The 12,036-nt window shown below is 51.0% G+C and overlaps 1 protein-coding gene across 8 annotated transcripts in view; it reads left to right on the top strand.

Moving 5' to 3' along the window:
- Positions 1-861: 861 nt before the first annotated feature.
- The window catches only part of A4GALT (alpha 1,4-galactosyltransferase (P blood group)), a 30,925-nt gene continuing 19,750 nt past the window's right edge, over positions 862-12,036 (top strand). For 4 of the 8 annotated variants that reach the window (XM_023221807.2, XM_023221805.2, XM_023221804.2 and 1 more), the window contains exon 1: positions 862-985. The gene's annotated coding sequence lies outside the window, so the exon portion shown is untranslated. The remainder of the gene's footprint in view (positions 986-12,036) is intronic. The other 4 variants (XM_023221801.2, XM_023221810.2, XM_023221809.2 and 1 more) reach the window with 4 other exon arrangements.

Here is a 12,036-nt window from a genome sequence, read left to right as displayed (position 1 = left end):
TCAGCCTGGTCCCAGGAGGGAAGGGAGTGGGTGCTACCTCAGCAGGTGGGTGGGGGAGCTGGTAGGAATTTTCTACTGATTCCTTCATTCGAAGTGTATTTATTGGGCACCCATTGAGTGCCAGGCTGTTTCTCAGGGCTAGGATAGAGGTTCCATTTTCTCAGTGGCTTAGGCACCGGGTCATCAGCTGAGTGAGAGGATGGGCGTCAGCACTCAAGAGGTCACCCAATGGTCTCATTTTTTGCAGTCTTTGTTGTTCCAGAGGAGTAAGAACTGAAATCACTAGGATTGTGACATGCTGGAAATATGGCATGTTCCAAAGATAATAAAATACAGTTTAGTGATACACAAATTGTGTGTGATACATTCCAATTCCTCACATTGAACAAATTACCAATAGCAATATGCTGTGAAGATGGGCGAGATGAGAGTGAAGAGGAGAAGGAGTAGAGACAGGACTGGGCGGCGTTAAGGATACAGCAAATAACTGGAATTCCGCAAACACTGGGGTGATGCAGGCACGCCCTTAGCACGGTCCCAGCAAGGGGCGGTGGGGTCAGGCCGACCCGGGTCCCGGGGTGACGGCGTCCTTTCCCCACTGCAGGACATCGAGGTACTCAACCCTCTGAACCTCAGTTTTCTCATCAGTTAAATGGGGAAAACGGGATGGTAACCCGTAATACTGGCGGCGCGGAGGCCGGGCAGCGCTCCCTACCTGTTGGCCCGCGGGCTGGGGACTGTCCGCACCCGCTCCGGGGAGGAGCGAGGGTGCGCGGGCCGGGTCCCCGGGACCCAGCAGGGGCTCTGGGGACCGGGACCCGCAGGGCAGGGCGGGACGGGCGGGGCGGGGCGGCGCTGACCCCGCCCCGGGCCGGAGGGGCGGTGCTGCCTCCCGCCGGGCCCCGGGCACTGCCCTCCGGCCGCCGAGCCGCCCGCCCGTCCGCCGGGACCCGCTGTCCGCTGCCTGCTGCCGCGGAAGCCAGAGGTACTAGGGGCCGCGCCAAGGGTGCGGGGGGCGGGGGCTCCAGGCGGATCCTGCGGCTCGCGGTGGGGAAGGGGCGCTTCGAGAAGGCAGGGGCTGGGGGTCCGCGAGGGGCGGAGGTGCTGGGCCGCCGCCCTAGCCCGGGCCACCTGTTCTGGAGGCGACATTTGTGCGCGCACGAACCCGGCGCGGCGGTGCCAGCCCCCGCCTCCACCCCAACTGCGCCCCGAAGTGGAGCGCAGCGGCTGGACCCGGAGTCCCGGCCCTCGCGGACAGGACGCGCCTGGCTCCGGAACCCTCGAGGGCAGCCCCGCCCGGTTGGGTCCCGGGGCTGCAGAGGGGGCGTCGGGGAGAAGTCAGGTTCGAGGCAGGCTCTGTCCGGCCACCTTGGGCGAGTCGCGCCCCTCCGTCCGAGGGAGGCCTGGGCACCGGGCGGTGCTCGCCCCGGAGCGGATGCGACTGGGGATGGGGATGGAGAGCGTCCGGCAGGAGGGGGCTCTGCTGGGCTGGAGGCGTCGGCGCCGGCCTTGGGGAGGGTGAGGATTTGAACCTGCCCAGAAGCTGCAAGGGCCCTCCCCGTGCGGGAAACGGCCTGGGTAGGAGCTGGGCACAGGGCGAGCCGGTTGGAGTCGCCCGGCCTCCGCGCTCGCCTCGGATCCACAGGCGCCCCTCCCTCCTCTCCAGCTGGGGAAGATTGAGGCTGAGCGGGAGCGGAACTGAGCTTGGGAGAGGTTCTGCTGGGGCACCTGGTTCCAGCGCCCATCCCATTTCACTGCCAGGGCCCTTCCCTCAGTTTCATCACCTGTCATCCGGGGGGATAAGTTCCCACCGCCTGGATAGTCTCGGCTGAGCCTCTGGCCCTGCGTGGGTTAAAGCGCCATCTCCCCTGCACCCACCTTTCCCTTACGACACCCTCTCTGCGGCTTCCTCCCCTCCGCCAATGTCGAGTGATTGACTGTTCCGCGAAGGCCCCTTGGGGTCACTTACCGTGCATTCAGCAAATAATCCCGAGCACCTGGTGTGTCTCAGGCCAGGTCTGGCCTTCCTGTTCCGCCACCAGCTGCTCAAAGACTACCCCTATGTCACCTCCTCCCAAAGAATGGAGGGGAGCCACCTTGCCCAGGGTCCCATAGCAGAGTGCAGATGGAGCCAGGCCTCCCTCAAGATTTCCCACAACCCTCTCCAGCCTCAAACCTTCTCCAGGACCCGAAACCCCCCCAAAAGGGGGTCCCCAAATCAAAGGAAAACAAAATATAAAGGAAAAGAAAGGGAGAGGAGAGATGGAATCCTCTCTGTCATTAGTTTTTTGTTTGTTTGGTTTTTAGGCTCTCCCTCTGTCACTCAGGCTGGAGTGTTGCGGCAACTTATTGCAGCCTCAAACTGCTAGGCTCAAGCAATCCTCCCACCCCAGCTTGCCTAGCTGAGACTAGGGGCACACACCACTATACCCAATGTCGTCATTAGTTTGTCTCTCAAACGTTTTTCTAATGCCTTGGATGCCTGTCATTTCTTGTCTGCTAGGACAGCTCAGTATTAGAGGATAAACTCCGAAATGGACAGCCATCTAAAAAATATGTTTTGTTTCCTTGTACTAATTGAAGCCCTCTAGCTGCTAGGTTAATGGGTCCATTAATTTCCAGTTTGTGTGATGGGCCCTGGGACCCCAGTGTGGGGCAGGGTTGACAGAATCTCTGCAGGTGGTTTGTGTGGAACACCAGGAGGTTGTGAATGACCACATCAGCCCCAGCTAGCAACTCCCAAGCCCACCTGGCCATGGGGCCACTGGGTTCAGACCTCCAAGGATGCAGTTCAGCTGGGGATGCAGGTCCCGGAAGGTGGCGGCAGGTGGACGGCTCCACCACCAAGCTGGCCATCTGAGTTCTGAAGTGTACCTCCTCTCACTCTTCCCAGCTGCCTCCTTCTTTGGGGGCCTCCTAGGCGTGCTCACAAACTCCTGTTGATCACCCTGCATTTTCATCGGCTCACCGCATCCTTCCCCCCAGATTGGAAGCTCCTGGAGGGAAGGAGCCTTGTCCAGATCCCAGAGCCCAGTACCAGGCCTGGCACCTAGCAGGTGCTTGCTGAATATTGTTTGAATGAATTAACTGAAAGAAGTAGGAAAAATCATTCCTGTTTGCATACTTGTAGGTAACTATTGTTAACATTTGCCTTTTTTTGCCAGACCTTTGAAAACGTTTTCCAGTCGGGTGCTGTGGCTCATGCCTGTAATCCCAGCACTTTGGGAGGCTGAGGTGGGTGGATCACTTGAAGTCAGGAGTTCGAGACCAGCCTGGCCAATGTGGTGAAATTCCATCTCTACTAAAAATATAAAAAATTAACCGGGTGTGGTGGCACGTGCCCGTAATCCCAGCTACTCAGGAGGCTGAGGCAGGAGAATCGCTTGAACCTGGGAGGTGGAGGTTGCAGCGAACCGAGATCACACCACTGCACTTTAGGCTGAGCAACAGAGCAAGACTCTGTCTCCAATAAAATAAATAAATAATAATAAACACGTTTTTCCATATTTGAATATGTCTATATAAAATATTTTTCCATTAGTATAATTTCATGAGCATTCCTCACCTCAAACTTTTTAAAATATTTTTCATTGCTTGCATTTTGCTACATCATGTTGAGTTATTGGATCTCTTTTGACTTTTTAAAAATATATTTGGCTCTTTTCAATAATGTTACATTGAATTTCTGCATACATTTATACATGGCCAGATCTTTCCTGGGAAGGAATTAACCTGGTAATCAGTGCGTATGAACTTCTAGTATGGCTGTATCTAGACCCAACTAGATATTTCTTCGTATTTCCTAGAAATGAAATTCCTGAGCAGCTAGGTTCTTTGTATGTTGCTTATTGATTGGTTTGAACTGATCAATAAGGTTTTGCCCCTTGTCTGGTTTCTGTGTGGCAAAGATCTTTCCCCAGTTTATCATTTGGCTCTTATTTGTGGGGGTGTGTGTGGGTGTATGTCTGTGAGAGAGAGAGATAGAGAGGAGCAGCAAGTTTTTTAATTTTATCTGTGTGTGTGCTTTCTGATGAGGGAGACCTGGCTGCATTTATGAGCTGATGGAAAAACCAGAAGAGAGAGCTCAGCTCCCTCAGACCCGGGAGAAGGAGGGACAGGTTAACAGGCTGAGGTCTCTGAGGACTGAGGAGGTGGGAGGATGCAGTGCTGCTCCCAAGGGACCTCCTGAGCTGGTGAGGACAGGAGGCAAAAGGGAGGGGCTGGGGGGACACTTGATGAATTGGCTTTGATCTTCCCCAGAGAGAGTTGAAAAGTCAGCAGAGGGGAGGGCCACAGTCCCTGGGTGCTTCATTCCTGGGAGGGAGCAGGTGTGAACACTCCCATTGATGACTATGCAGGGAGGGGAGAGCCTAGTTCAGGGTGAGTCCATGCAGAGCCAGGTTCAAAGCAGGCCGTCCACATACAAACCACATGCCCTTGGGAATTGCTCTTCTCTCCGAGTCTCCGAGTCTCCGGTTCTTGTAGCTATCAGGAAGTGGCAGCTCTTTGAGTAAGTGCCCTTCCCTCTCCCATCTGCCGCCTTTGTCTTCCCTATGGACAGACCCTAGGGTTGCAGAAGCTTCCAGCTGTGCAGTTGACCACAGGACTAGGGGAGCCCCCTTCCCTTCCACATCAGTGTCCACATACCTTCCCCTGTGCCCACACTCTCACCCACCACAAGCCTACTCCAGCAGGAGCACCACAGCCTTCTGGGGTCGTGATGAGCTGGCAGATAGGGAGCCAGGTGGACCAGCACATGAGAGCAAAACAGGAAGAGTGTCTGTCTTCACCTTTGCTGTTTGAAAGTCATTGTCCCAGATGTAGGTACAGGACCCAGAGAGCCCCAACCATCTGTGGCCATCATTTGTTCCTTCCCCTTCAGTTTGGGGTGGGCCCTCTTTCCATTGAGCCCCCACTAGGTACCAGACACTGTTACCTGACCTTACCAGACCCTCTCAGCCACCACGCTCTGTTATTCCCGTTTTACAGACAAGGAGACCGAGTCTCAGAGTCAAGCGTCTCCTCTTGGCCACAGTGAGATTGAGCCGCTAGCCTGGTGCGAATGAGGCTGAACTACAGGTAGACCCCTTTCCCCCAGCAAAGGGTGTTTGAACCCCGCTCTGCCGCTGCCCAGCAGGCCTTGGTTTCCTCTACACTTACAGTGTAGTTAATCATAAGAGGACCCGCCACACGCGATGGTGAGGGATTAAACAAGTCACAGCAGAAAACCACTTTGACCAGTGTCTGCACACGGTCAGTGCTCAGAAAATACACACCATTGTTATTATTAAACCACACAGCTCCAGGCCTGACAGTGAGCTTTTAATAAATGTTAACTCAACACTGGAGAAGCCTTCTCACCCCGTCAGCAGTGCAAACAGAAACAACAATGAGATCACATTTGCCACTCACCCGAGTGGTGGAGAGGACGGTCATGCAGCCCACTCACCCTCCTATGCCCTGGGAGAGCCTGTGGTGAGGCAAGTGTGCCCTGAGCCTGGAGTAGGAGTGGGAAAGAGCAGGTTAGGGCTCCATATCTGAAGCTTTAAATTATATTTCCGAGGCCAGGTGCGGTGGCTCACGCCTATAATCCCAGCACTTTGGGAGGCTGAGGTGAGCGGATCACCTGAGGTTGGGAGTTCAAGACCAGCCTGAGCAACATGGAGAAACCCTATCTCTACTAAAAACACAAAATCAGCTGGGTGTGGTGGCGCATGCCTGTGATCCCAGCTACTTGGGAGGCTGAGGCAGAAGAATCGCTTAAACTCGGGAAGCAGAGGTTGTGGTGAGCCGAGATTGCGCCATTGCACTCCAGTCTGGGCAACAAGAGCAAAACTCTGTCTCAAAAAAATAAAAATAAAAAAATTGTATCTTTCCAGCCAGGTGTGGTGGCTCACACCTATAATCCCAGCACTTTAGGAGGCTGAAGGGGGTGGATCGCTTGAGTCCAGGAGTTACCTTTTTTTTTTTTCCAATATAACTTTTGAGACAGGTTCTTGCTCTATTGTCTAGGGTGGAGTGCACTGGGGCAATCATGGCTCACTACAGCCTCAACCTCCTGGGCTCAAGCGATCCTCCCACCTCAGCCTCCTGAGTAGCTAGGACCACAGGCACCCTCTACCATTCCCTGCTAATTTTTTTATTTGATTTTTTGCAGAGAAGGAGTCTCATTATGTTTTCCAGGCTGGTCTGGAGCTCCTGGGCTCAAGTGATCCTCACGCCTCCGCCTCCCAAAGTGCTGGGATTACAGGCATGAGCTACCTTGCCCAGCCCTAAATTCTATTTCCTTTAACCCAGAGAGTTCACTTCTAGGAACCAGTCCTATAGAAGCAGTTAAGGACCTGCTCAAAGATATAAGTGATGGTTACCATGGTGTTGTTTATAAAAGCCAAAAAGATCAAAACCACATTTCTGGTGGTCAAGATAGGAAATATATGAAAGGAAGGCAGGAACTGCCTTAAAATGGGATACCAGGCCGGGCGCGGTGGCTCAAGCCTGTAATCCCAGCACTTTGGGAGGCCGAGACGGGCGGATCACGAGGTCAGGAGATTAAGACCATCCTGGCTAACACGGTGAAACCCCATCTCTACTAAAAAATACAAAAAAAAAAGAACTAGCCAGGCGAGGTGGCGGGCGCTTGTAGTCCCAGCTAATGTAGTCCCAGCTACTTGGGAGGCTGAGGCAGGAGAATGGCGTAAACCCAGGAAGCGGAGCTTGTGGTGAGCTGAGATCCGGCCACTGCACTCCAGCCTGGGCGACAGAGCGAGACTCGCCGTCTCAAAAAAAAAAAAAAAAAAAAAAAAAAAAAGGATACAATGTTGCCTTGGAATTTATGGTGTGAGGGCTGTATTGCTTTCTTAGATCTCTAAGACATAAGTTACATTGTAGCACTCCCAAAATCATCCCAATCAAAAGGCAAGTCCTTCAGCAGCTCTCAAGGCCTCACCCCACCCCCCCTGCACCCGCACCCGGCCACCCCGTGGCCCATCCTCCCCTTATCTTTCTGACCTCCTCTCCTGGAAACCCCCAACCCCACATACTCTGCTGTTTGCTCACTACTCAGCCACACTTGCCCCTGGATCTTTGCACTCCCTGATCTTCCTCCTCCCTGAGTCACTTCCCCCAGGGCCCCACAGCGTGCTCCCTGGTTTCCTTCAGGCCTCAGCACAAATGTCCCCTTTTCAGAGTGGCATCCCCTAACCCAACTGTATGTAGTAGCCCCTGCCCCACAGCCCATCTCCCTGGGTGCATTTTTCTCCTGGCACATTTTATCCCCTAATGTATTTCTTTATTTATTTTCTTTTTCTCTTTCCTTTTCTTTCTTTTCTTTCTTTTTTTTTTCCAGCCTATAGTGCAGTGGCACCATCTTGGCTCACTGCAATCTACACCTCCTGGGTTCAAGCGATTCTCCTGCCTCAGCCTCCCAAGTGGACCATCCTCCCATCTAAGCCTCCTGAGTAGCTGGGACTACAAGCCATGCTAATTTTTGTATTTTTTTGAAGAAACGAGGTTTCACTATGTTGCTCAGGCTGGTCTTGAACTCCTGGGCTCAAGTGATGCTCCCGCCTTAGCCTTGCAAAATTTTGGAATTACAGGAGGGAGCCACCATTCCTGCCATTTTATTTATTTATTTATTTATTTATTTATTTATTTATTTATTTATTTATTAAGTTTTGAGACAGAGTCTTGCTCTGTTGCCCGGTCTGGAGTGCAGTGGTATGAGCAGAGCTCACTGCAGCCTCAGCCTGCTGGGCTCATGCAATCCTTCCACCTTAGCTTCCTGAATAGCTGGGACTACCACGCCTGGCTAATTGTTTTATTTTTATTTTTTGTAGTGATGTGGTTTCCCTATGTTGCCCAGGCTGATATTGAACTCTTGGCCTCAAGATTCTCCTGCCTCAGCCTCCCAAAGTGCTGGAATTACAGGCATGCTCCACTATGCCTGGCCTCTGACTAATTTTTTTATTTTCATTTCTGTTTTTTGTAGAGATGAGGTCTTCCTCTGTTGCCCAGGCTGGTATTGAACTCTTGGCCTCAAGATCCTACCACCTTAGCCTCCCAAAGTGCTAGGATTACAGGTGTGAGCCACCTCGCCCAGCCAGCACCTGATGTCTGACTGTCTGTCTGTCTTTTTTTTTTTGATGGAGTTTCACACTTGTTGCCCAGGCTTTAAGACTTTAGACTTTAAGACTTGCAATGGCACAGTCTTGGCTGACTACAACCTCCACCTCCCAGGTCCAAGCATTTCTCCTGAATCAGCCTCCTGAGTAGCTGGGATTACAGGTGCCCACCACCACACTTGGCTAATTTTTGTATTTTTAGTAGAGATGGGATTTCGCCACGCTGGCCAGGCTGGTCTCGAACTCCTAACCTCAGGTGATCCACCCACCTCGGCCTCCCAAAGTGCTGCGATTACAGGTGTGAGCCACCTGGCCCAGCCAGCACCTAGTGTTTTTCTTCACTAATTTTCCCCTACTAGAATGTCAGCTCCATGAAGCCAAAGACAATCCTTCTCTTCCCTGCTGTACATATTCCCTGACCTTGGACAGGGGCCGCCACAACATCGGCACCCGGGCACTTGTTGGATGAACGGTCTAGGTGCTAAGGGCAGTGCTGGGGACTTGTCTGGTTTCTATCCAGGAGACTTTTTGCACGAGGTTGAGCAGAAACTCTCACCTGTGAGTTGTCACCTCCTGACTTCTTTATCTGTCTTCTGCACCCTTGGACTTGACCCAAGGGGCAAGTGGCACAGAGCTGCTCTAAGAGGTCAGTGATGTTGGCTCCTGATGGAATGGACAGAGGTGGTGCCAGCAGACCAGATTCGGAAGGTCTTTCTAGAAGGGTGCTAAGAGATTGTCTTTTCTAAGCTCTTTATTTTTTTTTTTTTTTGAGACGGAATCTGGCTCTGTCGCCCAGGCTGGAGTACAGTGGCTGGATCTCAGCTCACTGCAAGCTCCACCTCCCGGGTTTACGCCATTCTCCCGCCTCAGCCTCCCGAGTAGCTGGGACTACAGGGGCCCGCCACCTCGCCCGGCTAGTTTTTTGTATTTTTTAGTAGAGACGGGGTTTCACCGTGTTAGCCAGGATGGTCTCGATCTCCTGACCTCGTGATCCACCCGTCTCGGCCTCCCAAAGTGCTGGGATTACAGGCTTGAGGCACCGCGCCCGGCCTAAGCTCTTTATTTTATAGATGAAGAAGCTGAGGCTCAGAATTGAGGGGAGGCTACAGAGCAGGATGTAGAAGAAAGAAGACAGGCTCCCTCTCAAGCAGTATCATTAGCAAAGATGGTTAATGACAAGAGCACCCAGTAGGTGATGCTGGGGGAGCAGGAGGAGGATAAGCACTCTCTTTTGCTACTATTTTTGTTGTAGTTGTTGTTTTTTTGAGATGGAGTCCCACTCTGTCACCCAGGCTGGAGTGTGCATGATCTTAGCTCACTGCAACCTCTGCCTCCTGGGTTCAAGTGATTCTCCTGCCTCGGCTTCCCAAGTAGCTGGAATTACAGGCGTCCACCAGCACACCCAGCTAATTTTTGTATTTTTAGTAGAGACAGGGTTTCACCATGTTGGCCAGCCTGGTCTTGAACTTCTGACCTCAAGTGATCCAGCCACCTGGGCCTCTCAAAGTGCTGGGATTACAGACGTGAGTCACCACACCCGGCCTTGCTACTGGATATTTTTAATCTTTAAGACAGTAAAACAGGTGAAAGCGAAGCAACATGGGAACTTTCTTTCTAACAGAATCAACTCAGGACTCTTCCAACTCAGACCTAGATTTCTAGATGCCATTTCCATGGGCATTGCATTTGCCAGGCAAGATTTCCCTGTGAAGAACTTTCCCTGAGACTTGCATCTCTGGGATCTCTGTGCAAAGCAAGTGACCAAGTCAGAAAACATATCCACATCCAGGCAGCCTGGCACAACAGGATATCCCCATATGTGCATGTGCATGTGTCCAGAGTGAAGGTGTAGGAGCCCAGATTCAAGGTCACTTAGTACTTTCTGAACTGAGATAAAACCCAGTGGGGGGCGTTGTGGGGAATTTCACTCTGCCTCTGAGAAGCCAGCCCCACCCAGCCAGATCCAGCCTCCTGTATAGAGCTAGAGTGACCCTGGGAGGGAAGGATGGCCTCAGGGAAGGAAGGAAGAAAGGCACTCTTGGGACTGGCAAGTAGTCAGGTACTTTACCATGAAGAGCTAAAGGCATGTGACTTGATTTGTACCTTCAAATAATAAGGCAGTTGAAATTTGCATCGCATAGAGTTTATAGTTTGCAAAGGGTATTTCCCAGGATTAGTACCACATTTGATCCTGGCTTTGTGGGCAGGACTGGTATCATTTACTCATCCTTTCAACAAATATCTATTGAGACCAGTCACGGTGGCTCACGCCTGTAATCCTAGCACTCTGGAAGGCCAAGGTGGACGGATCACTTGAGGTCAGGAGTTCGAGACCAGCCCGGCCAACATGGTGAAACTAAAAATACAAAAATTAGCCGGGCGTGGTGGTGCTTGTGTGTAGTCCCAGCTACCCGGGAGGCTGAGGCAGGAGAATGTCTTGAACCCAGGAAGTGGAGGTTGTAGTGAGCCAAGATCATGCCACTGCACTCCAGCCTGGGCGACAGAGTGAGACTCGGGGGTGGAAAAAAAAAAAAAGCAAAAAACAGAAAATATGTATTGAGCACTTACTATGTGGTAGGATCTGTGCTGGCCCCAGAGGAGGTGACAGTGAGTAAAAGTAGCATTAGTCTCTGCCCATTTCCATGCTATCATTGTATCATTGTTTATTTATTCAGCCTCTTCAAGAAAGACCTTGGGTTGTTTCTAATCTTTTGCAACTGCAAACCTGTGACCTTGTGCAAATGTCATTCATCTGTAGGATAAAGCCCCAGAGTGAGATAGACGTTGTTCACTTGTCCTCTGCAGCGGCTGAACACTGTTTTCTTGCTCACTGGCTGTGTATGAGCATGCCTGTTTGCTCACAGCCTTGCCAAAAGAGTGTGTTAAGTGTTTCGGATTTTTGCTAATCTGATAGGTGAGAGATGCTATCTGAGTATGTCTATTTGCATTTCTCTACTTATAAAAAGATCCTTGCTCTAGCTGACTTGTTTAGAGGTCATATTTTGTATGTATGTGAATTGTCTTTGCCCCTTTTTTTGGGGGAGTATTGGTCTTCTTCCTTGAGCTTACTATAAGTGCCCAGGTATGAAACTGTATTCGTACTCTCTGGAGTATGAAGCTAGTTCCTGGCTTCTGTGTTAATCTATATAATTTTGTTAAGGAAGTGTCCATTGATTTGTAATTTAATAAGTATTGGCTACTTTGTTAAATGTTTTTTGGAGTCACTGGGGATGGTGATTTTTCTGCTTAGATCTATTTAATATGATGAATTATATTCATGATTTCCTAATTATATTGAACCATCCTTACATTCTTTGAATAAACCCCACTTGCATTCCTGAATCACCCCCCATTTTTTATTTTTGTAATTTTTTGAGACAGAGTCTCATTGTGTCGCCCAGGCTGGAATGCAGTCTGGTGCAGTCTTGGCTCCCTGCAACCTGTGCCTCGCAAGCTCAAGTGATTCTTGTGCCTCAGCCTCCTGAGTAGCTGGGATTACAGTTGTGCCCCACCACACCAGGCTAATTTTTGTATTTTTAGTTGAGATGGGTTTTTGCCATGTTGGCCAGGCTGGTCTCAAACTCCTGGCCTCAAGTGATCCACCTGCCTCAGCCTCCCAAACTGCTGGGATTACAGGCATGAGCCACCGCACTTGGCCTCCTTTAATTTTAATGTGCTGCTGAATTCTATTTGGTTATATTTTATTTTGGATTTTTACAATAATATTCATAAGTGAAATTCATCAGAAGGATATTCTGTGAAGCCGTTGTCAGGTTTTGATTTAAGTATTTGCTTTATTTAAATTTTTTTTTGCCTGGCACAGTGGCTCATGCCTGTAGTTCCAGCATTTTGGGAGGCCAAGGCAGGTGGGAGCCTAGGAGTTCAAGACCAGCCTGGGTAACATGGTGAAAAAAAA

Source organism: Piliocolobus tephrosceles, chromosome 19, assembly GCF_002776525.5.
Source record: "Piliocolobus tephrosceles isolate RC106 chromosome 19, ASM277652v3, whole genome shotgun sequence".
Taxonomy (NCBI): Eukaryota; Metazoa; Chordata; class Mammalia; order Primates; family Cercopithecidae; genus Piliocolobus; species Piliocolobus tephrosceles.
Note: the sequence above shows the minus strand (reverse complement) of the source record. Positions and strands in the feature narration are given on the sequence as shown.